General features: G+C 35.6%; 1 protein-coding gene and 1 long non-coding RNA gene across 2 annotated transcripts in view; one reads left to right on the top strand and one right to left on the bottom strand.

The window, feature by feature from the left end:
* LOC104898567 (peptidyl-prolyl cis-trans isomerase FKBP16-4, chloroplastic) overlaps positions 1-22,748 on the bottom strand; it is a 53,440-nt gene that overhangs the window by 4,829 nt on the left and 25,863 nt on the right. The window lies entirely within an intron of this gene.
* Positions 10,671-13,488, top strand: LOC125499353 (uncharacterized). Its single transcript, XR_007276175.2, has 5 exons — positions 10,671-11,854; positions 12,219-12,276; positions 12,486-12,543; positions 12,810-12,882; positions 13,373-13,488. It is a non-coding gene; the product is annotated as an uncharacterized LOC125499353 (long non-coding RNA).

Raw genomic sequence — 22,748 nt, 5'->3', positions numbered from 1 at the left:
ACCATATTGGCTGAAACCATAAGGTGTAGATAAATAGTATTGTGTCCTTGTATCTCTTTGACGAAAATCCTTAAGCAGCTGAACCACAACGGGGTACGTGAAAAAAGCATGTCGAAAAAGAAGTAAAGATCTACCTCAATTGGTAAGTAAAGTGAGATCGTCAAAGGGAGTGTATGGTCGCTGCTAAAGTAAGCACACGTCTTAAGATTTGGAAACTCAAAATGAATATCCTGAAAGCCTGTGCCAATATACACGAAATTCCTCATATGAAAATTTGCTGCTTTCATCCAACAAAAATGATTTATTGGAAAACAAGTAAGGTCCTTTAACATATAAGGCTCGTTTACTGAGCATCCTTGAAGCACGAGCTTCTTGATATTACGACAAGCAGACATACTGATAAAACACAAACAACCTCTACAAACAAATTCCTCAAGGTTAGTCTCTCTAATGTCAACATATCGGAGGAGGTCTTCCTGAGCAGGGCTGTATTTGGGCATGGGCGAGAGGGGCAGGTGCCCAGGGCCCAAAACACATAACCCAAATAAGTAAAGGTAAAAGAGAATAAAAGGAAAAATAGAACAAAATGAAAAAGAAAAGATCACTGTAAAATTGCAAATGCTGCCGATAATTAAGCTTATTGCGAATTAAGTTTGTTATTCAATTCTCCCAATTGTTTTTCAATTCAATGTCGCTCAAAATTTTTGGATAATTTCTCTCTTTTCTTTGCAATTTTTGTTCTTTATTCGATTTTTTAGGTTTTGCAAATTCTGAATTTTATTACTTCATTTTTTCAACCAAGAATTATTATAATTATTTAAGAATTTCAATGACACACTGTATTTTTTCATAGTATATAAGTATTATACATAAAATCAATTTAATTTTTGTGAAAACTTGAATAAGTTTTGTGAAATCAGATTGTTGCTGATTAATTTTAATGAACGACTGAACTCGAAAATAGATTTTATGTCATGTTGTAGACCCTTAAAGGTTGTTAATGCATATAAATTTCAATCTTTCTTTAGTTTTTAGTAATATAAAATTTTGATATTTGTATATTGTATAATTGCATAATGAATCGTAGTAGTAAAATGATAAATTTAATTTTACCCATTTTTTTTTTCTGAATAAGTTTAGATTAGTTCATAATATTTTATTAAAAACAGTGCAAAAACAAATTAATTAAAAAAAAAGGACCTTAATCCATTTTTTTTAAATAAAACTTTGATATTATCTAATATAAATTTTAATTATTATTATTTTATTTCTGTATAGGTTAAATGTTTCCACCTTTGTTGCTTCTATAATGTATGGTTGCAACTTTTTTTTTGTTTTGCAAAATTGCAACTTTATTTGTAAATTCTTTATTAATTATTTAATTGTGTATCTTTTCAATTTTTTTTTTTTTTTTGTTTCTAATTGACATATCAAATTATCAAGTACTTACCCTTTCAAAAATTTTGGACCAAAAAATTATTTATTTTTCGGTCTAGACCGAAAAATAAACATTCAAAAAACTTGGACTTAATGAGGTCCCTAATATGTAGGCTCGCCCTCGGCTTTCAAAATCTCAGAAACGGGGCTGTTCCTGAGCACCTAATATAGAAGCTATCTTAAGCTTAGGAAAACGTGACAGATTAAGGGTATCAAACCAAATACTGCAACTGCTAAACGAAATATGTTCAAGTTCTGGGCAACAACGGACTATGTTGTTTAATGCTGTTTGGTCCGGCAACATAGCATAAACTAGACACAACTTTCGCGGAAAAGTAAACTTGTCCGCCTTCATGATAAGCGTTGCTTCTTTTATAGATAAACCAGCCATGAATTTGCATCCCTCTACATAAAGATATCTCAACTTTCTGGAAGCCAGTAAAAATGAGTCGGGAGCTTATGTAGTTGATAATTATATTTCATACAAGTCACACATAATCTTAATGCATTGTCAGTTTAGTTTACCACTGGAATATATGTAGGAAGTATATAGATCGGTTTACATGACAATACCATAATTAGAACTTACTGAACTTGTGTCCATAATCTAAAAATTAAAAAGCAGGTGTATGATTACATGTAAATAAGACTGAAGGGTGCTCCAGATCAGACCATCCACATCAACAATTGTTGGAGTTTTTGTGAATCCATTTTCTAGAATCTCTAGTTATATGTTAATATCGTTGGGTTGGCAAGTCTTTCCACATGCTTCAAGATAAAAGTCAGCCTTGCAAAAAGTAAACAAATTACACACAAGTGAATAACTTAATTGTATATCTGCAAAAGTTAATTAAGAAATCGAGTATTTTGAATTACCCATCATATTGGCTGAAACCATAAGGTGCAGATAAACAGTATTGTGTCCTTGTATCTCTTTGACGAAAATCCTTAAGCAGCTGAACCACAACGGGGTACGTGAAAAAAGCACGTCTAAAGAGAAGTAAAGATCTACCTCAATTGGTAAGTAAAGTGAGATCGTCACAGGGAGTGTATGGTCGCTGCTAAAGTAAGCAAACGTCTTAAGATTTGGACACTCAAAATGAATATCCTGAAAGCCTGTGCCAATATACACGAAATTCCTCATATGAGAATTGGCTGCTTTGATCCAACAAAAATGATTTATTGTCAATTCCTCAAGTTTTACTTTCTCAAGGAGTGGAAAACAAGTAAGGTCCTTTAACATATAAGGCTCGTTTACTGAGCATCCTTGAAGCACGAGCTTCATGATATTACGACAAGCAGGCATACTGATCAAACACAAACAACCTCCAAAACAAATTTCTCAAGTTAGTCTATCTAATGTCAACATATTGGAGAAGGTCTTCCTGAGCAGGGCTATATTTAATGGGGCCCAAACGCTCAAAATTTTTGGATAATGTCAACATATGGGCGAGAGGGGCAGGTGTCCAGGCCCCAAAACACATAACCCAAATAAGTAAAGGGAAAAGAGAATAAAAGGAAAAATAGAAAAAAATGGAAAAGAAAAGATCACTGCAAAATTGCAAATGCTGCCGACAATTAAGCTTATTGCGAATTAAGTTTCTTATTCAATTCTCCCACTTGTTTTTCAATTCAATGTCAAACGCTCAAAATTTTTGGATAATTTCTCTCTTTTCTTTGCAATTTTTGTTCTTTATTCCATTTTTTAGGTTTTGCAAATTCTGAATTGTATTACTTCATTTTTCGACCAAGAATTATTATAATTATTTGAGAATTTCAATGACACACTGTATTTTTTCATAGTAATAAGTATTATACATTAAATCAATTTAATTTTTGTGAAAACTTGAATAAGTTTTGTGAAATCAGATTGTTGCTGATTAATTTTAATGAACGACTGAACTCGAAAATAGATTGGGACATAAAAGTCGACAGATTAGGCCATGAAGATATGTTTTTATTTTTATGTCATGTTGTAGACCCTTAAAGGTTGTTAATGCATATAAATTTTAATCTTTCTTTAGTTTTTAGTAATATAAATGAATCGGAGTAGTGAAATGATAAATTTAATTTTACCCCTATTTTTTTTTTAATTAGTTTAGATTAGTTCATAATATTTTATTAAAAACAGTGCAAAACAAATTAATTAAAAAAAATAGAACCTTAATCCATAAATTTTTTTAATAAAACTTTGATATTATCTGATATAAATTTCAATTATTTTTTATCACTTTATTTCAGTCCAACTTAAATTTTTTCCACCTTTGGTCCTTCCATAATGTATGGTTGCAACTTTTTTTTTGGTTTGCAAAACTGCAACTTTATTGGTAATTTTTTTATTAATTATTTAATTGTGCATCTTTTCAATTTCTTTTTTTTTTGTTTTCTAATTGACATATCAAATTATCCTGAACTTCTATACGTTGCCCATAATATACTTAAAATCAAAATTTAGGTATGAATGGACTATTATATCCTTGTTTGTTTTTTACCAATATTATTTTACTAACCCTTTACTTTATCATTCAAATTTTTACTGTATTTCAAAATTTAACTCTCACTTTTCTGATACGAAATGTCGTCGTCTTCGTTTTCGTCTTCTAAGGTATTTTTTTTAAACGCTTACAAACTAACGAACATGTGGATAAAAAGATCGCCCCATGGGCCCAAGGTCTGGCCAGGACGTTAGGTCCATAGGGCGAACGTGTGGCCAGAACATTCGACCCATGGACCTAACGTCCTGGCCAGACGTTGGGCCCATGGGGCAATCGTTCTGGCCACACGTTCGACCCATGGGTCCAACGTGCTGACTAGACGTTGGTTCAATGGGGTAATTCAATTAGTTATTATAAACTTATTAAGATTAATTAGGTTAAAATAATGTTTAAATATTCTGATTTTTTTTATTTGTTTTGAATATTCTGATTTTTTTATTTGTTTTGAATATTCTGATTTTTTTTAAATTAACGATAATTTATTTGTTTTTCTTTCAGGAGCTTGTTAATGATGTGATTAATTATAATCGATATTTCGACAATTGTCCTCAATTTAATACTCGTGATGATGCTGTCGAGTGGTGTAGGAAGATTGCTCTTGAATTCGGTTTTTTTTTTGTGATGACCAGTCACAAAAAGAGTTATCAATATCTAGATTGTGATCGTGGCTAGAAAAAAGAACTTCGTGATTTATGTTCAGCAATCAGGAGAAAAACGAAGAGAAAAGCATGTGGTTGTCCATTTCGGTTGTTCCTTGTCCCGATGAAGAACTATCCTTCGCCTCCTCTTGTTGTCGTCTTGCCTCTGCAGCCCTTGCAAGTGCAATCTGTTGCAAGGCAGAGGATAATTTTTTTCTTCTTCTTTGGATTTTCCTCAATGCCAGACTTTTTTTTTAGAAGTTCAGTGAATGGATGGAAGAGTGAAGAAAGAAGATGGGAAGTGAAAGAAAAAAATGGGAAAGTAAATGAGTGAGAGAGAAGATGAGAGAGAAGAGGGTAAAAAATCAGAAAACATAAGTAAGGGTAGTATAGTATATTCATGTGAAAATTTGGGCGATTTTAAGTATTTTATGGGCGATGTTTAACAAACCTCATTATTATCAAGTACTTACCCTTTCAAAAATTTCAGACCAAAAAATTGTTTATTTTTCGATCTAGACCGAAAAATAAAACATTCAAAAAACTTGGACTTAATCAGGGCCCTAATATATAGGCTCGCCCTCGGGCTTTCAAAATCTCAGAAACGGGGCTGTTGCTGAGCACCTAATATAAAAGCTGTCTTAAGCTTAGGGAAACGTGACAGATTAAGGGTATCAAAACAAATACTGCAACTGCTAAACGAAATATGTTCAAGTTCTGGGCAACAACGTCCTATGTTGTTTAATGCTGTTTGGTCCGGCAACATAGCATAAACTAGACACAACTTTCGCAGAGAAGAAAACTTGTCCGCCTTCATGATAAGCGTTGCTTCTTTTATAGATAAATCAGCCATGAATTTGCATCCCTCTACATAAAGATATCTCAACCTTCTATAAGCCAGTAAAAATGAGTAGGGAAAGTCATAAGATATATTTGTTGGCTCAAAGAAACCTTGTAAAATACCAAAGTCTTGTGATTGCACAAATATTCTCAGCTCATCAACCATAGCTCCTTAAAGCAACTCAATAAACTGATTAACACCATCAAATTCAGAGCCAATTACAGCTACTTTGAATACTAATTCTAGCACAAGAGTCTGTTCGTGATTTTTTCGGAGCAAGTCATTAGATGCATAATCCATGAAATTGTCCCTTATTTCTTGAATTGTTGGCTCTTCTTGCCCACCTTCAGTGTTAAGCAGTTTTTCCAATGCATATGAGTGATGGTCGTAATGCACAGTTCTGAAATATTCGTGTGAATTGCGGTATCTATTTTCCCGGGCTTTAGAAAGAGTTCGGGTTCGAGCAACATCTTTTTGATCGGAAGAAATGATAGAATACTGTGGATGATTTCATTTGGCAATTCTGAAATCCGATCCACCATCGTTTCTTTCCGTTTATCTGCATCATTATTTAAGAATAAAGATTATCATGCTATATGATCGAACTACTCATATTAGATGTAAACGAAGTAATCTTTCACGGAATTGATGAGAAAAAAATGCAGATTGTTAGAGATGATGCCATGGACACACACAACCAAACCTTAGCATCTATTTTAGCACGGAGTCAAGTACGAATATTAGATTGTAACAAAAGATTTTATATAAAGATGAATAATTAACACAAATTCTTAAAGATAAACTAATTAATCTTTCATGTAGAGATGAATTAAATGTAAAAGGCCATTAAGATTCAAGAATGTACATACAAAAATCACAACATTTATTACTCCTTCTATGTTAGTTGATTGCAAAATTAACGAAAGTCAACCCTAACTACCATTTATATCTTCCATGCATCACGTATAATTAAAGTTACATGATAATGTATATTTCCTTTCATAAACCAATTCTCATTCAGTCGCAATCGTTAATTTGTTCATATTATATATTTATAATAACATATTAGTATCTTCATTACTGAATTTAATAATTATTCTATTGAGAAATGAATAATTTCATAATTTTATGAAAAGAAACAAATGTTTGAACAGCATTAGGAAGTAAAAAAAATCTAACTGCAGAGATTTCATGAATAAAATGCATAATAATTCGATCAACATATTTTTTAGAAACAACTTATACGAAATCTTTATTAACTAAGCATTCCTTTAACTTCTCACTTGCATAAAACAAAACTAATGACGAACAACATTAAAAGAAAGGAGATTAAGGAAATACATTTACCTAGAAATGAAGTTTCTTGTTTAGTTTCTTGTTTTGTCGTTCTTGTTTTGCCGTTGAATTTTGTCGTCAAATGGGGATCAAAAGAATGAAGTTGTTGTCTGAAGTGATGACCTAACCTTATTTATACAGTACTTGTTGTCCGCACCGCCGCCTTTTGTTAAGATAATCCCTTTCTTTCTTTCTTTGAGAAAATGAATAAATATTTTCCGGATTAGTCTTAAAATCTTTCTTCCTTTAGGATTTTTCTTACCTATCTCACAAGGTTTAAGTTGAGAGTATCAAAATTTCATTAAAAAATATATATTACATCAAGATTCTATTTTAATTTAAGACATAAGGATAGATATTTAATTAAGTTATAGAGACAATCATGTAAAATTTTTTTTTAGTTTGGTTGGATTTTAAAATAGAATCTTTTCTGGATAAAGATATCTTATATAGGATTTTTTATACTCTTAACCTATGCCTTGTAGCATAGGTTAGAAAAATCCTTTTTTTATAGGCTAAAAACCTTTCTTATCCAACAAGAAAACGCAATTAAATGGATTAAGGGATTGCCATATCTCATAATCAAGAATATAATTAGGAAAAATTACCAATAACTACTTTATAAGTATCAATATTATAGAATAGTTATTGTTTAATATTACTACACATATATATATCATCTCCAATGTCGCATGTTTGGGCTTATTTTAAGCTGTAGCCCAATTATAAGGAAGAAAAGGCCCAACAGATGATTTAGCCATCTGGCCTCAAGAAGCCCACCCAAGAGGTGACTTCGAGCTGTAAGTGCCTTCCAGCTAGTTCACAGTCGGGAGTCCTGGAGCACTATAAATACCAGTTCTCTCATCAATGAACAGGTATTGAATTCTTACCTGACAAACCAGAGCATCTCTCTCTAGACTTTATCTCTCTCGCTTGATCATCAACTAACTTGAGCGTCGGGGAGTCGATCCCAGAACCACCTCCGGGCCCACTACTACATTTTTAATCAAACGCAATGGTTAATATAAGCTAATGCAATGGTTATTTTTTATACCGTTGCAGTAGGATCATCTATTGCAATGACCCATTTCAATTTAGGTTCATAGATTTGGCTATTGCAACAACTTTATAGTAACCGTTGCATTAGATATATCTATTGCAACGACTTGGTGATGGTCGTTGCGTTAGATATATCTATTGCAACGACTTGGGATGATCGTTGCATTAGATATTATGTTGCATTGCCACGTACTCCATCCACGCACAAAATATTACGCGCAACAATAATCCCTCAATTTATTTCACGAAAGTTTAAAACTTCTCAAAGTTTGAACAGCTAGCGCCTTATCTCCCTAAAACAAGGAAACCCATTGCTCATGATCAGGTAACTGAAATCACGAACTGAATTTTACCCTATCAATTGCATGTTTGCCAACAAATTTCAATCTCCCATCCCAAATCTCTCCTATGAACTGAAATCACGAACTGAATTTTACCCAATTATATACTAAGAGGAAGAAGGAAGAGGCGAAATTCACGAACACTACTTCACAGAGGTGAAATTCAAAGAAAAACAAGCAAAGAGGCGAAATTTCGAACTTCAAAGGTGCGTTCTTCTGTTTTGGGAATTCTGGAAATCCTTCAAAAGCCACAAAATCCAGTCGAGCTCCAAAGTTAAGGTAGTTTCTGGAATTTTGTGAATTATGGAAATTTTCAATCAATTTCTGGAAATTATCTAATATTAAAGTTATTGTTTTGGTCCATGGTAATAGGATATAAATTTAGAGTGTAAATTATTCAAAGAAAAGACACCAAAGAGTCGAAATTCAAGAAAACCCAACAAAAAGTGAAAATTTCGGATCATTAGTTGAGCTTCATAAGGTATGTTCTTCAATCAATTGTTATTGGAATTTTATGTTTTAGGAATTCTTGAGATTATTGAAATTCGTGGATATTGAGATTCTGCTATGTTTTAGGAATTTTATGTTTTAGGAATTTTATGTTTTATCAATATCCTCCACATAACTTTAAAGTAGTGGCCGAATGCATAGAGGGAGGAAAATTATGTGAACTGAGAGATGATGTGCGTTCTTTATATTTTCAGTCTCATAAATTTGATCCAATTCCTGGAAGAAAGTAATACAAACAAAGGAACTGTGAATTTCAGAGGATAGTAGGGATCTAAAGGAAGAGGAAGAACCCTGGCTTCCTCTCCTTTGTTTTTTATAGCAATCAAGTCCATGGGGGCTCTTTCTTATCAAAACTGTTGTAAGCTATCATATTTTAATATTTTCTGAATTGGGGAATGTTAGCATTATGTTATTGAAATCTCAAGATATTCTGCTATGTTACGAATGTTATTGAAATTCTGCTATGTTATTGGAATGTAGTTAGCAGAATTTTTATTGAAATGTATTGAAATTCTGCTATGTGATATGTTATTGAAATGTAGTTCGCAGAATTTTCTTGAAATCTCAACATCGTAAGTAGAAAAGAGTAAATTATAGAGTTGAGATTTTAGAGTCAGCTGTTTCAATAAAACACCATATAGCACAAGGCCATGGAATAATCACACAAGATCTCATATATGATAGAGCCAAAAGAAATTTGTAAACCAGTGAAGCTGCAGTTCACAACTTCACATTAGATAACATATACAAGTATTGAGTTAATAAGGCAATGCCCAAACCAAATTTTTCAAGGATGCAGGATCTAGATGTGGGGAGTTACTGTGAGAGGGCAGGGAGGGGGGGACTGGTTGTGCAGTGCAGGGAGGGGGGGACTGGCTGTGGCAGGGTGGGGAGTGGGCAGTTTGTGCAGTGAGTGTGTGCAGTGGGCAGTGAGTGTGTGCAGTGGCAGGGCAGGGAGGGGGTGGGCAGTGAGTGTGTGGGAGTGGCAGGGAGGTTGGGTAGTGAGTGTGTGCAGTGAGTGTGGAAGTGCAGGACAGGGAGGGGGTGTGTGCAGTGAGTGTGGGGAGTGCAAGGCAATGAGGGTGTGTGTGCAGTGAGTGTAGGGAGTGCAGGGCATGGAGGGGGTGTGTGCAGTGAGGGAGGGGTGCAAGAATGGAGGCAGTGCAAGGGGAGTGGTAGTGCAGGGAGGGGGAAATGGCAGTGCACGGAGGGGGGCAGTGAGTGTGTTTAGTGGCAGGGCAGTGAGGGGGTGGGGAGTCGCAGGTCGCAGGGAGGGGGGAAGGATGTGTTAAAAACCACAAATACAAACTGAACTATACTATGAGGGGTACCTTGTCCAGGAGAATCAAGCAAACTGTTCATCAGAATAGTGTCATATCCCACAACTCTATTTATGAGAATTTCTTGCCACCTGAAAAAGCAGGATGTTTTAAAGCTAGGTGAGCACACTATAGCACTATAGCAGTAGCTATATATCGATCTCAAGTGCATGATTAAGGGGGTGACGGAGAAAAAAAACTCAGCTCATAACAAAGGGCTATAGTTAAGATGCACTATCTCCATGTAATAGAGAAAATGGAAGTATATTTTGTCTGGTACATTAAATACTATGCTGCCTACTAGTCTCAACATACAATGATGCTGTCTACTAGTCTCAAACTCTCAACTAATTAGCGGTAAATCAGGCCTTAGCACTTAATGGGAAGAGATATTAGGTACAGTAACAAGTCATAGGTGAGGAGAACTAGAGGCACAACAATTTATAATTATGATAAGGAAAACAAAAAATGGTATTCACCTGTTACTAAAGCAAGGGTGCCGTGCTGATATGCTAATATTATCTGTCCGAATGTTATGGCGAGCCTTAGCTTCTTCAGGAAGCAAGAAGAATCCCTATAACATGACACAGCAAAGATTAGCAGCGAAATAGGTGCCAAATTTTGTTCTGGAAACTGAACTTAACCAGAATATCCCCTAAGGTAGGCAGCATTAGGATGCTGGGTCCCCAAAAAATGGGCCATTAGTGTGTTGTGGTGCACACAGGAACAACCATGTAAAGGATCGTGTTGTGTAAACACAGCCAAGGGTGGGTATGATGAGTATGAAGACACTGAACTCTGAAGACATTGAAGAGTGTTCTTAAGATGGGTATATTTTCTTATAATTGGGCGTCCCACCTATATTTTGTGTGTGCATTGCTACTGTTATTGATATTCGTAATTTGCACCTAAGATCGTTGATTTACATCTTTATGCTGAAATAGAAACTATAGTTGTACTGTTGTAGGTTGGTCACTAGGTCAGGGAAGCAACTTAGAATCTGCCACTGTCTAAGCTCTAAATATTATTCAGCATTTCTTCACATATGTCTACTTTTCTGAAAAAGGCAGCAGCTATAGCAGCCAGAAAGTTTAATAATTTACTCAGATTGGTGCCATTATATGTTTCTTGTATGGTTTCAGGTGGAAAAAGAGGGAGTGAAATTCCTACTACATATTGTACTATAGCTGACTGCACGCCTGAAGACTATAGAATGAAAATGCAGAAATTTATGTTGTGTGCTACTACTGCCTAAGAGGTCCAATGCACAACCACTTTTTATACACTTTTTTTTTTTTTTTGCATATTCATCAGCCTCATTCTTTAACTATACATGGTAATAGCCACAGATATCTCGTACTTGGAAGAAACTTTCTGATTTTTGTTTTTGAAGGCAATCATCAACATCTATATACTTTTACTTCTTATTTTTTGGAAGAAACTTTCTGAATTCTGTTTTTAAGGCAATCATCAACATCTATATTTGTTTTTCATGAGAGACTTGGTGAAATTCCCGAAGATTTGGGATCTAACCGAGCCGGACAACCTTTGGTTAATTAGTGAAACTCAGGAGAGCAGCAAAATAGATCAAGTGGAGCGATATTTAGAAGCAAAATGATCTATATGTGTACTTAAAAGGAATTTGTCTATGCCCAATAAGTAGAGTAATTTTGGTTATAACTGTTGTTAGTTATTGCTTTATAATTGCACTGGAAGGAAACAACATTCTAATTTGATTTTATAAGGAATTAGAGATTTATCTCTGTCATCAAGCTTATCACTTTTTAGGGAGTACTTAAATTCGTCCTCATGATGCAGGTTCGAGGTAGTGAGTGTTATTATTAAGTCATGCAACCAACTGAAAATCACCTTCTTGGAGGTTTGTGTCTTATTTTACTTAATTTACTTCTCAAGATTTTCTAACAAATTTGTCTTCTTTTGGCTATGTTATTTTGTTCTATTATATAATTTCCAGCCGACACCTATTTTGATGAGGGTATTGTTAAAGCTGTGTACCTAACATTTATTGCCATATTAAGTTGCTGGAGCACCGATAGTGGTTCTCTTTATATGTCTTTGGCTTTGGGACTTGATTTCCTAATGTGGCCCGATCGACTCTACACGACTACACCTACCATTTTAAGCTTTTCTAACTTCCCATCGTATTATCATAGTGATCCTTGTCTCGCTTGCTTTCTGTCCTACAGACTGCTATCTTGATAAACGTTTTCTTGATATTGTAGGCTCAAGACATTACTGATTTAGGTTCTTTAAAAGAGGCAACAAAGATTTTCATTCCAGGTATATTCTCGTCTCCTTCCTTTCACCAAGATAAAAGTTTGGGAATAAGGTGAGTTTTCCAGTACATGTCAGACATGCAGATGTTTGATTTGATGCTCTTTTGCTTCGATTTGCTGGTTCACGACTTCCTGATTTTAAGCTATGCCGTAGTAAGACTTTTCAAAAAATATTGTTGTTTATTATTTGCTTGGTGGCATGGCAGTTGGCAGGTGGGTCATCACTGTACTCCGCACGTACAATAAAAATGAAAGAAGATGAAGGTTTCAGGTAATTATATGTTGTTTAAGTGGTGCTAACTTGTAAACAATAACATCCTTCACTTCTCTTTTCTTTATCTTGGCTATGAACAAGAGGTTAAAAAGGAAATTTTATTCTTGATGGATGGCATTTTGATAATGTAGATGAGATTTCTTCCAAAAGTTACATTAGGCGTATTTTTGGGTTGGGGCATCAACCTGACCATTAATGTGAACATTGTTTTGACTCTTCCCAGAGTAATTATTCTCATGTTTGTTGTCTCTCATGTTTCCCAGGACATATTATTTTTATGAGTTCAGCAGAGATGAACAACATGTCGCTCTTGTGGCTGCTGTTAGTGGCGGGAAGGTATTTTGTTGTACTAAGATGTGGTATTTATGCTTTGAGTTGAAGTCATAATGAGGAATATAATACTCTATCCACAACGGTATGACATTATTCTAACAAAAGATCCTTTATAGCAGTGATGTAAGTTCTGTCACCCCCATCACTTGATAAAATTAGTGGCTCATTGCAAAATTTAATCATAAATCATTACAATAATTGGAAAGGTGGCTGTTTTTCTGCTTATCCTAAAACATTACGTGCCTCTTAATTTCGAACGCAGAGAGTATGCATCTAGAAAATGTTTACAGTTCTAGCTTCCTTCTAGACTTCTAGTCACTTGCATAATAAGATGTACTCTTGATTTCACTGAATAAGGCATTGCATTTATAATCAATGTAACTGCAGCCATTGCAAAGGCACATGCTTCTTGAATCATAATGAAGACTGAAAGGATTCATTTTGTTAATTTCGACAATATGATAATGTTTATGCTTGTTTACTAATGGTGTAGGCAGTTGTTGCTGGAGGGACTGCCCCAGAGTCCAAGTGGGATGATGATGGTGTGAAACTTCGTAGTGCAACATTGTCTCTGACTCTGCTGTAGTGTTACTTTGACAATTGAGGTTTAGTCAAGTAGTGTTTCAATATTGTGTCTCCATTTTGGTTGGATAAATTACATTATGTACGTTGAAGATTCTTTTTCTTACTGGAGAATATTTGTAAAAGGTAAACATCAATGTTCTGGTACTAAAACAAATATTTATTAGTTGGGTTTGATTAAGTACGTTAATTTTCGTTAATTAGGATTTGTTATGTATAGTACTCTTAGTTTAATTAGTTTTGGAAATTATGATACATATATATATATATATATATATATATATATATATGTATATATATATATATATATATATATGTAATGTATATATATATACATATATGTATATATATATACATATATGTATATATATATACATATATGTATATATATATACATATATGTATATATATATACATATATGTATATATATATACATATAGTATATATATATATATATACATATATGTATATATATATATATATATATGACAATTATTTTTGGCATTTCAAGACTATTTTTGCATTTGTTGCATCGTTTAATATATATCAAGAGCTGTAATATTATAGGTTTTCAGCATGTTACATTAATAATCGTTGCAATATCACCAAAAAATGGGAAAAAAAATTCCGTTGCAGTAGCTTCAAGCCGTCGCAATAGCTTAAATAGTAGGCGTTGCAGTAGCCAAGAATGTTGCATAACCTGCCACTAACAAAGCCGTTGCAAAAGATATATGATCTAAGGCAACGACACATTTAGCCGTTGCAATAGGGCTAAAATTCGTTGCAGTAGGCCTATTGCAACGCCAACAAATGCGACGGTACAAAACCGTTGCAGTAGGTCTACTGCAACGTCTTTTAGCCCTATTGCAACGATTTTGGTGTGTTGCCTTTGCCTTTTAATGTAGTAGTGGGGGCAGTCTAATCTTGTCTTTTGCAGGATTCCGATGTACGGAAAATTGACTCAGGACGTGATATCTGACCCGGTACCTAATTAGCATACTTTACACGTACTCAATTTCTAAGCAGAAACAGTTTGGCGCCGTTTGTGGGGAGTGTATAAGAAGTTACTTCGCCACCACTCAGTAAGATTCACTTCATTAGCTACTCAGCATCAACTCCGGTTTCGTTGCCAGTCAATAACGGCACCAACCAAAAACACTCGTGGCAAGCAACCCTCCGCCAAGCTCAGAGGTCCGAGAGGGGCCACTCGCCTTCGTACAACAGGAGATCCGGACAAGCTCCCTCCACGGCTCGTCGGTCTCCCACTTTCCAAACCATGGACCCTAACGAGGAGCTCTCCCAAGGGGATCGTCGGTCACCTTCTCGGCAGATACATCATGCCGACCCCCAACCGATGCTCACATCAGATATCATCGTCATTACGGCTCAGCTTCAAGAAACTCTACAGCGCAATATCATGGATATGATGGCTGCCTTCCAACAGGGGCAAACCCAATTCAACCCCCCTAACCCGCCTGAGCCAAGATAGAGCGCGTTGGTGCGTTCACAAAGAGAAGAGCACAATCCTCGCTTGCATTGTAATCCCCCACAATTTTAAAGAATTTTCATAAATATATTAAAGTATTTATGTAGTTATATTTAAATCCAAATGAGTTTGGAAAATGATTTGACTTTTAAAAAGGGTTGACTATTTTAAAAGTCAACTAAAAATATTTTCATAGCTTAATAAAATTCGTGATATTTTAATTAAGCATGTTTTAAATAAGAGTTTTAATTATTAAAGCATATTGAAAAAGAAGTTTAATGGAATCGAAACTCCTAAAAGGATAAAAAGGAAAAGAGTCATGTTGATGATTAAAGTCCTAAGTTGTTGATCTTATTAATCATCAAATCTTGTTAAATCTCATCTCTTTTCCTAAGCCTAAAAGGATTAGCCTTTATGTAAATATCCTAAAACCCAATTATTTATTCCACACAATTTTCTCTCTCTTCTTCCCTTTGTGCGTGAGTTTCATATTTTCCTCTCAAAGATCGTTTCTTCTTCGCTAAGTAACGTTTCTTGTTGAACAAGAAACGTCACAAATCTTTCCTTGAGCCAAGACATTGCTGCCGCCGCCCCTTGCTGCTGTCACAAGCTTTCCGGCGCCCTTCCCTCCTCTTGTTTTGGTTGTTTCTCTTTTCTTCTTCTCTAAGATTCCATTAAAGTATTAGTTTTTCATTATTTTATTATTTATTAGCATGTATATTTTAAATTATTATTTTATATGGAAAATATATTTCGGTTTTCATATGTGTAAAAATAATAATTTCAGATTTATTATTTTCAGTTTTTATTATGAAAGATATAGTTTTTAGGGTTTTTAATCACTAGAAACTATATATTTAAAGTATAAATATGAGTTTTGATTAGAATATGATTTTTATATGCATTAAATATATTTTCAGAAGATTTATAAATTTTTATAAGTGCTGGAATTTCAGAAAGTATGTATTTTAAGGGTTTTTAATGATTTTTAATCACTAGAATAGTTGTACTATACTAGGGATTAAAAATAACGAAAGTTTAATACATAAAAACGATTTTAAAGACGTTTAAAGGGTTTGGGACGTTTTTAAAGTTGCTGTAAATTTTTAGTTCAAAGTATTTATTTTATTATTTTATTTTCTAGGCGGAGAATTCATAGTAGGAACTTTTAGAGCAAAAGTGGCCTCCGATTCGTTTACACAAGGTACGTACATAGTCTACGTGCTATATGATTTAGAAACATCCTTAGGGATGTTTTATTTATTAGTATCATGTATAGGACCTTGTTGTTCTATATATGATTACTGAATTGTTTTACATGATATTTTGCCTATGTGCTACATGTAAACTAGAAGTATTATGAGTGTATGTTTGTATGGAAGTTTGATGCAAGCAGATAAGTTCAGTTCATGTATTAATTCGTGAGTGAATTAATGTAAGTAAGTTGAATCATGTGTTACATAGATTCATGAGATATTTATTTATCTTATAAGAACCGTGGATCTTATTTGGTAAATATGAGTTATCATATATAAAGGTACAGTTTACTGTTGGCTAGGTTCAACAGGCAAGTTAGTAAAGAATAAAAGAAGTTAAAGGAGTCTTGAATGATAAGTTGTGAACACTTGTTGATTCTAAGATAAAAAGGAGTTTTGTGATGTTTATGTGATTATTAGTTGTGAGTGTTATGTGCTTGGTTGGTGTCAACACAAGTATTAAAATGAATGCAACGTAAAGTGAAACGAGATAGGTTATAGACTTTAGACTGGTGCACGTCTAGAGTTGGACACTAAGGGTTGGGATACATGTCCGCCATGATATGTATTTTCCTAGGATTGGATTGATCACCTTTCCTTTTTAGCTCAAAGGTTTCTCGATATCGCAGGTCAATTGGAATATGTGGTAGCTCCCATATCTCCTACTTCAGTATAGACAACTCGTCCCATAACTATTCCATTTAAAAGAAGAAATAAAGTTTAGAGTCTAGTTCAGTAAGAGTCATCTGCAGTTTGTTATATGTTTATTATTATTTATTCCTGCAAGTATATTTTGTAGTATCATGTTTAGGGTTATGTATGTCTGATATGTAGTACTCAGCTTTGCTGATTACGTGCTTGTCTGTGTTGTGATCATGGCTTTGCCTATTGATCCAGTGGTGATCCTTCGGGGGAGCAGAGTCAAGACAACATTGACATTACAGGTTCGAAGATGCATATCATTGGGGAATCTGGAATGGAGAGGCTCTTGTGACATTAGTTTTATTTAAGTTGTTTTCTAGGAGTTTATATTTTTCAGACAATAGTCTAAGTTGGTGTGTTTAGTTTTGACATTGTCATTTGGTTTCATAAGTTTAATAAAGTTGATTTTTTTGTAAGTTTTCCGCTGCAACATTCTGAGTAAGCCGAAACGTTATCACACGGGCGATAATGCCTGGGTAATTCTCCAGATTTGTTATAAAAGTATTTTCTAGAAAGAGAGAATTATCGGGGTGTTACATGCATTGGGGTCCGCCTAGCCGGCAACGATCCGATGCCAGGGAGCCTAGTCGCAAAGACAGGGAAAAGTCAGGCCTGGGCGAGCATGTTTTGCCCAGGGAGAAATCGGCTCGCCAGGGGTCGGCCCACCAGCGCAAAGAAACTCACATTTCCAAATCTCCAAGGGGAGACCCTAGACGTAAGCCCGAAGACGCCATACATTCTTTTAACCAGAAGCGCCTCAGCCAGGGTCATGACGCTCGGGACCTCTTGAGCAAAAAAGCCAATGAGCGAGAAGGGCAGGGTGACTTAGCCTACTCCAAACCACATCGGTTGAGTAGTGGCGGTCTTAAGTTCATGATCCCGTTCAGCCAAGAAATTTTGGGGACTCCCACCCCTGGGAAAATTAAGACCCCCTCATTGAGCAATTCGCGGGCTTAACCGACCCGGATGACCATATGGCCGCTACAAGCCCCAAATGAGTGTGCAGACCATGCGGGAATCATTACTAATTTCTCGATATTGGATGACCTGTTCATCCATCAGTTTGTGGCAGAAAAGAGGTGAAAAGAAGACCAACCTCCATCTCATGGGGGTTAGGTAAGAGAAAAATGAGAGCTTGGCCGACTACATAAAGAGGTTCAATGAATTATTGTTAAAGGTCACAGACCTGCAAGACGCGGTAGCCTTTGCCGCCCTGATGTCTGGGCTTCAACCTGGTCGGCTCAGATAGTCCCTGGTCGAGAGTGAAGTAAAAACCTTTTCGGAAGCCATGACCAAGGCCCAAAGGTTCATCCAGGCGACAGACATATGTCGCCACTCGGATGATGGAAGCAAGAAGAGGAAAGATGATGGGAATCATAAGGATCAGCCAAAGCAACAGAAACAGGAGGTCGGTCAGACCGATTAATTCAGCGACCATGGCAACGATCCTCGATTCAGCAAGAATCGGAGGGAGATTTATCTGGACATCAATGATAAAACTTGGCTCCCCCGACCACCGCCCATCAGGACGTCCTCCTCTTGAAGGGACAAAAGCATGTGGTGTGAGTACCACAAAGAGTGTGGGCATACCACCAAGGACTGCAGAGAACTCAAAAAGTCCTTGGACAACCTAGCGGAGCAAGGCGAGCTGAACCATTATCTAAAGCATATCAGTGAAGAGAAGGGCAAGCAAAAGGTGGGCCAGTTGAACAACGGGGACACTGAAGGCTTCATCGGCGTCATAGCTGACGACTTTGCCTCGGGAGGCCTAACCGGCCAAGCCCGTAAAGCCCACTTTCAGAGTCCCAAGCACCAGATGATTGATGTACAAAATCCCCGACCCGACTGCCCTGTGATGACTTTCAAAGAGTCGAGTCGGACACTATGTACCCCCCATGATGACCCATTGGTCATCGAGCTCAAGGTGGCCAACACAAGGGTAAAAAGGGTGTTAGTAGATAGCGGGTCATCCGCCGACATCATTACCCTCGAGTGCCTCCAAAAACTGAAGTACAACTAGCGGGATGTCACACCCCTCAATCAACCACTCCTAGGCCCAACCTTTGGCCCGACCCGTAGCTTTGGCCCGAAACGGACCACTTTTTTTGGCCAAAGTCCGGCCTGGCCCACGATCACATTTAGTGCTGGTCCATTATGGTCATTCTTCTTACCAAGGGGTTGCCAAAGGGGGCCCAAAAAAAAAAAAAAGTACAAATGAAAAAATTAAATCAGAAATACAAACTACTCCCTCCGTAATGATTACTAGCAACATTTGGTATTATTTGTGAGAGGTAAAATATTTAATTGTTGCTAGTAATTCGTTACGGAGGGAGTACTAATGATTGCCATGTTTTTTTCTCAGTTATGATCGGAAAACTTACAATTTTATTTTTTAATGATATTTGAGATAAAATTATAATTTCAAACTACAAGCGCCTAATTTTAATATCAAACTTTATAGAATGAATTAATATTTCACTTGATTTGATAAATAAATAAATATCAAGTTACACAAAAGAACTAAGTAAACGTAATTTCTCTCTTTTTCTCTCTAAACCCTAGCATCCCTTACCCTTTCTTCATCAGTTAGGGGGCTACCATGGATGTTTTCATCCATGGTAAGCCCCTCTCCCTATTTTATTTTCAGTTTTTATTTTTGTTGAATAAATTAGTATCTCTTTATGGGATTTTTTTAGTACTCTCGCTCTGCTGTGGAGATCTCCTTCTCCCCTACGGGAGTTGTGAGTATGGTTTTCTTGTTTTTAGGTATGAGAAATTGTTCTCATTGGTTGAAATTCGAGACTCGACATGAAGGTATTGGAATCTCAGATGCGGTAAACATGGCTCGATCAAGATTGTTCTTCCCAAACTATCTCAGAATGATAGGCTTCCTCATCAATAGCTGTTTGATTCAGCAAATACAAGGGGGCTGCGCTGTATTTCTAGATCTAATTCATTGTAGTTTTTTCGAAGACGAATTTGATTTAACCTTGTTTGATTGTATCTTGTTTTTCTTTAATATCTATTGTAGATGCCATTTGACCTTCAATTAATGAAATTTCTCCTTCAAAAAAAAAAAAGTTACATGAAATGACATGGGGCATTGCGCGGGTCAACAATGATTACTTTGGTGAAAGGAATGTCATAGGAGATAGACATATAAAAAAATATTACCAAGTAAAGAAATGTTGCAATTAATATGAAACTTTTATAATAGAAATGTTGCAATTGAGAAATGAAGAGAGTACGTATTGTTTTTTTTTTATATAGTTTTTACATGTTACGTAATTAGAAATACTAATGGTCAAAATTCTACATTGACAAGCATCAAAGTCAAATTATATAAACTAAAAAGATATAGAGGTAGTATAAATTATGGGAATTTATTTGATTTATTAGAAGTTATATGCACTTATTTATTCTGAATTATGTCAAAATAAATCAAATAGAAGGATGTCTTAAAGTAATGATAAGAAAAATAATAAATAATTTCCCACAAAACTTACAAATTGACCAAGCATTGATCGGTCTATTTTACTTAGAGATGGTAAGAGTAGACAACCTGAGACGATAATCCGAAATAAGTGGGTTAGGATTTGGATTTTGACCCATTTAAGTAACTCTATTGCTATTTATCGCCTGTATTTGCTAAAAATTGCTTGTATTTTTTCCTTGAAATGCCCCCCATATCCCTCCCCCTTTCACCCCACTCTTACTCTTTTACGTCTCATCCAACTTCACCTCCATCTCACTCCATCTCTCAGACCTCCACCACCAGTGTACCACCACCGACATACCACCACCACCACAGCCGGACTCACACTCGCGCATTACCACCACCATCGTAGACCACCACAACTGCGAACCACCACCACCACCAGAGCACCACCTCACTGTCGCGGATAACCATCAACGAAATGTGGTTAGTCTTTAAAAAAAATTCCACCACCTAGGAACGTTAAAAAGTTTGATGGTCTCAGAATGGTGTTGATGTTGCCTCTGTCATGGTGGTTTACGCGGTGGTGGTGGTCGACGCTGTGGCGGTGGTGTTTGATATGGTGTTTGGGGTGAGGTGATAGAAAGTGAGAATGAGAGTGAGAGGAGGAGAGAGAGAGAGAGTGAGTGAGTATACATAGGATTAGTTTAAGGAAATCTTGAAAAAAATACGGGCGATTTTTAGTAAATACGGACGGTAAATAGTAATGCCTATGGCTTGACACGAGTAACCCATTTAAATAAAAAGGTTAGGTTCATGTTGATATTTTCGACCCGAAAATGACATGCTATCACCTTATTATCGACTCTTTACTAATAGTAAGCTTTTGTTGAGTGAACTCAAAGCAAAATTTGGCATCATCATAGCTGAAATCAAGTATACAAACAGATCAGAGTGCCTGCAAGAAGATGCCATGCTACCCATGCAAGATGAAGACCTATCACGGGTCTAAAGTTGAAAGATTTAGGTTCTAAAAGCTCGGTTTCAAATGTCAATCCAAATTATCTGTGTTGCCTGTTTCTTTTTGGCTGTAAGCTATCACCCATATCACTAATTTAATGTTTAAATCATCAACAACATATCTTCTTCGCAATAAATTATACACCAGAAGATTCAGGGAGAAACATAAAAAGGAAAAGAAAAACATACATAAAATTATTTATGTTCAATCATGAAAAGACTTCAAACAAAACAGAACACCACCTACAGAGCCAGAAGTACAAAACAAACCAATAAAATCCCAAAGTAATGTCCTATCTTTTTTGAGGTTAACGATCTTCCTTAAGAAAAAGTTTCCACGTCACTCTATTAGCGCCACTCCAAAAGCCCAATTTCACTTGCTAGGAGAACAGGAGATTTGTTGTTCATACATTGTATAGGAAGGTTATCTAGTTTAGTTGGTAAAGTATATGGAGGTAGTACCCAAGACTTATAATCGAATTCTATTTACATTACCGTGCTTAGTCGTTCAATTACACCAAAAAAAAGCATTAGTATATAGATGTAAGAAACATGATCCAAAATCCCACAAAGATTAGCACTTAAGAGCAAGGTGGATATCACATGGCAAGAATCATCCAACAGATTTTGTAGATAAGTTATGTAATTAATTAGCAGAATCATGTGGCCCTGCTTGTTATCTTTGACAATGAAGAAAACAATGAAAAAACAGTAACAGTGTAATTAATTGAACTGGAGAACCAAAATCCAGTAGACTTCTTCTGATTTAAAACCAAATTATCAACTGTGGACAAATTTAGGTCCCATGTAAAAAAGATTACACTAGCTGAGCACTTAGAAAAGAAGCATAGACTTTTGGGCCCAATTTAGATTTCCAAAGCTGACTTCAATGATTTAGAGCTGTTATATTCGTTATATGTATTGGATAATATTATATGTAGAGGGATAATATTATATTGTAAAGGGTAGAATGATACTTTCATAGTTATAGGTGTATATTGTACATACTATATATATTGAATGTCAGGTTAACCTACAACATGTTAACACAATTATTTCTCCACACTTGTACAATATGATACCTTCAAGAGATAACTAAGTAATAAGGGAACACGAAAGAAGAATGGGAGAAGTGAGAGCCTACCTTACTCTTCTCACACATCTTCTCATTTGTAGAGTTCCAAATAAGAGATGGCCTTCTAGCTCTTCTTTAGAATCGGAGTGGATATTGTTCTCGTTTATCCTAACCATGTTTTATGCATGCTTATTGTTGCAACGGAAGCGATTATCAAAGCAATAAACTCAAGAAAACGAATAAAAGAACACACAAGATTTAACGAGGTTCACTATCAATTTGATAGCTACGTCCTCAAGGCAGGGGAAAAG

This window comes from Beta vulgaris, chromosome 7 (assembly GCF_026745355.1).
Source record: "Beta vulgaris subsp. vulgaris cultivar EL10 chromosome 7, EL10.2, whole genome shotgun sequence".
NCBI classification, from domain to species: Eukaryota; Viridiplantae; Streptophyta; class Magnoliopsida; order Caryophyllales; family Amaranthaceae; genus Beta; species Beta vulgaris.
The sequence above is the reverse complement of the archived record's forward strand: the minus strand, read 5'-3'. Positions and strand labels throughout refer to the sequence as shown.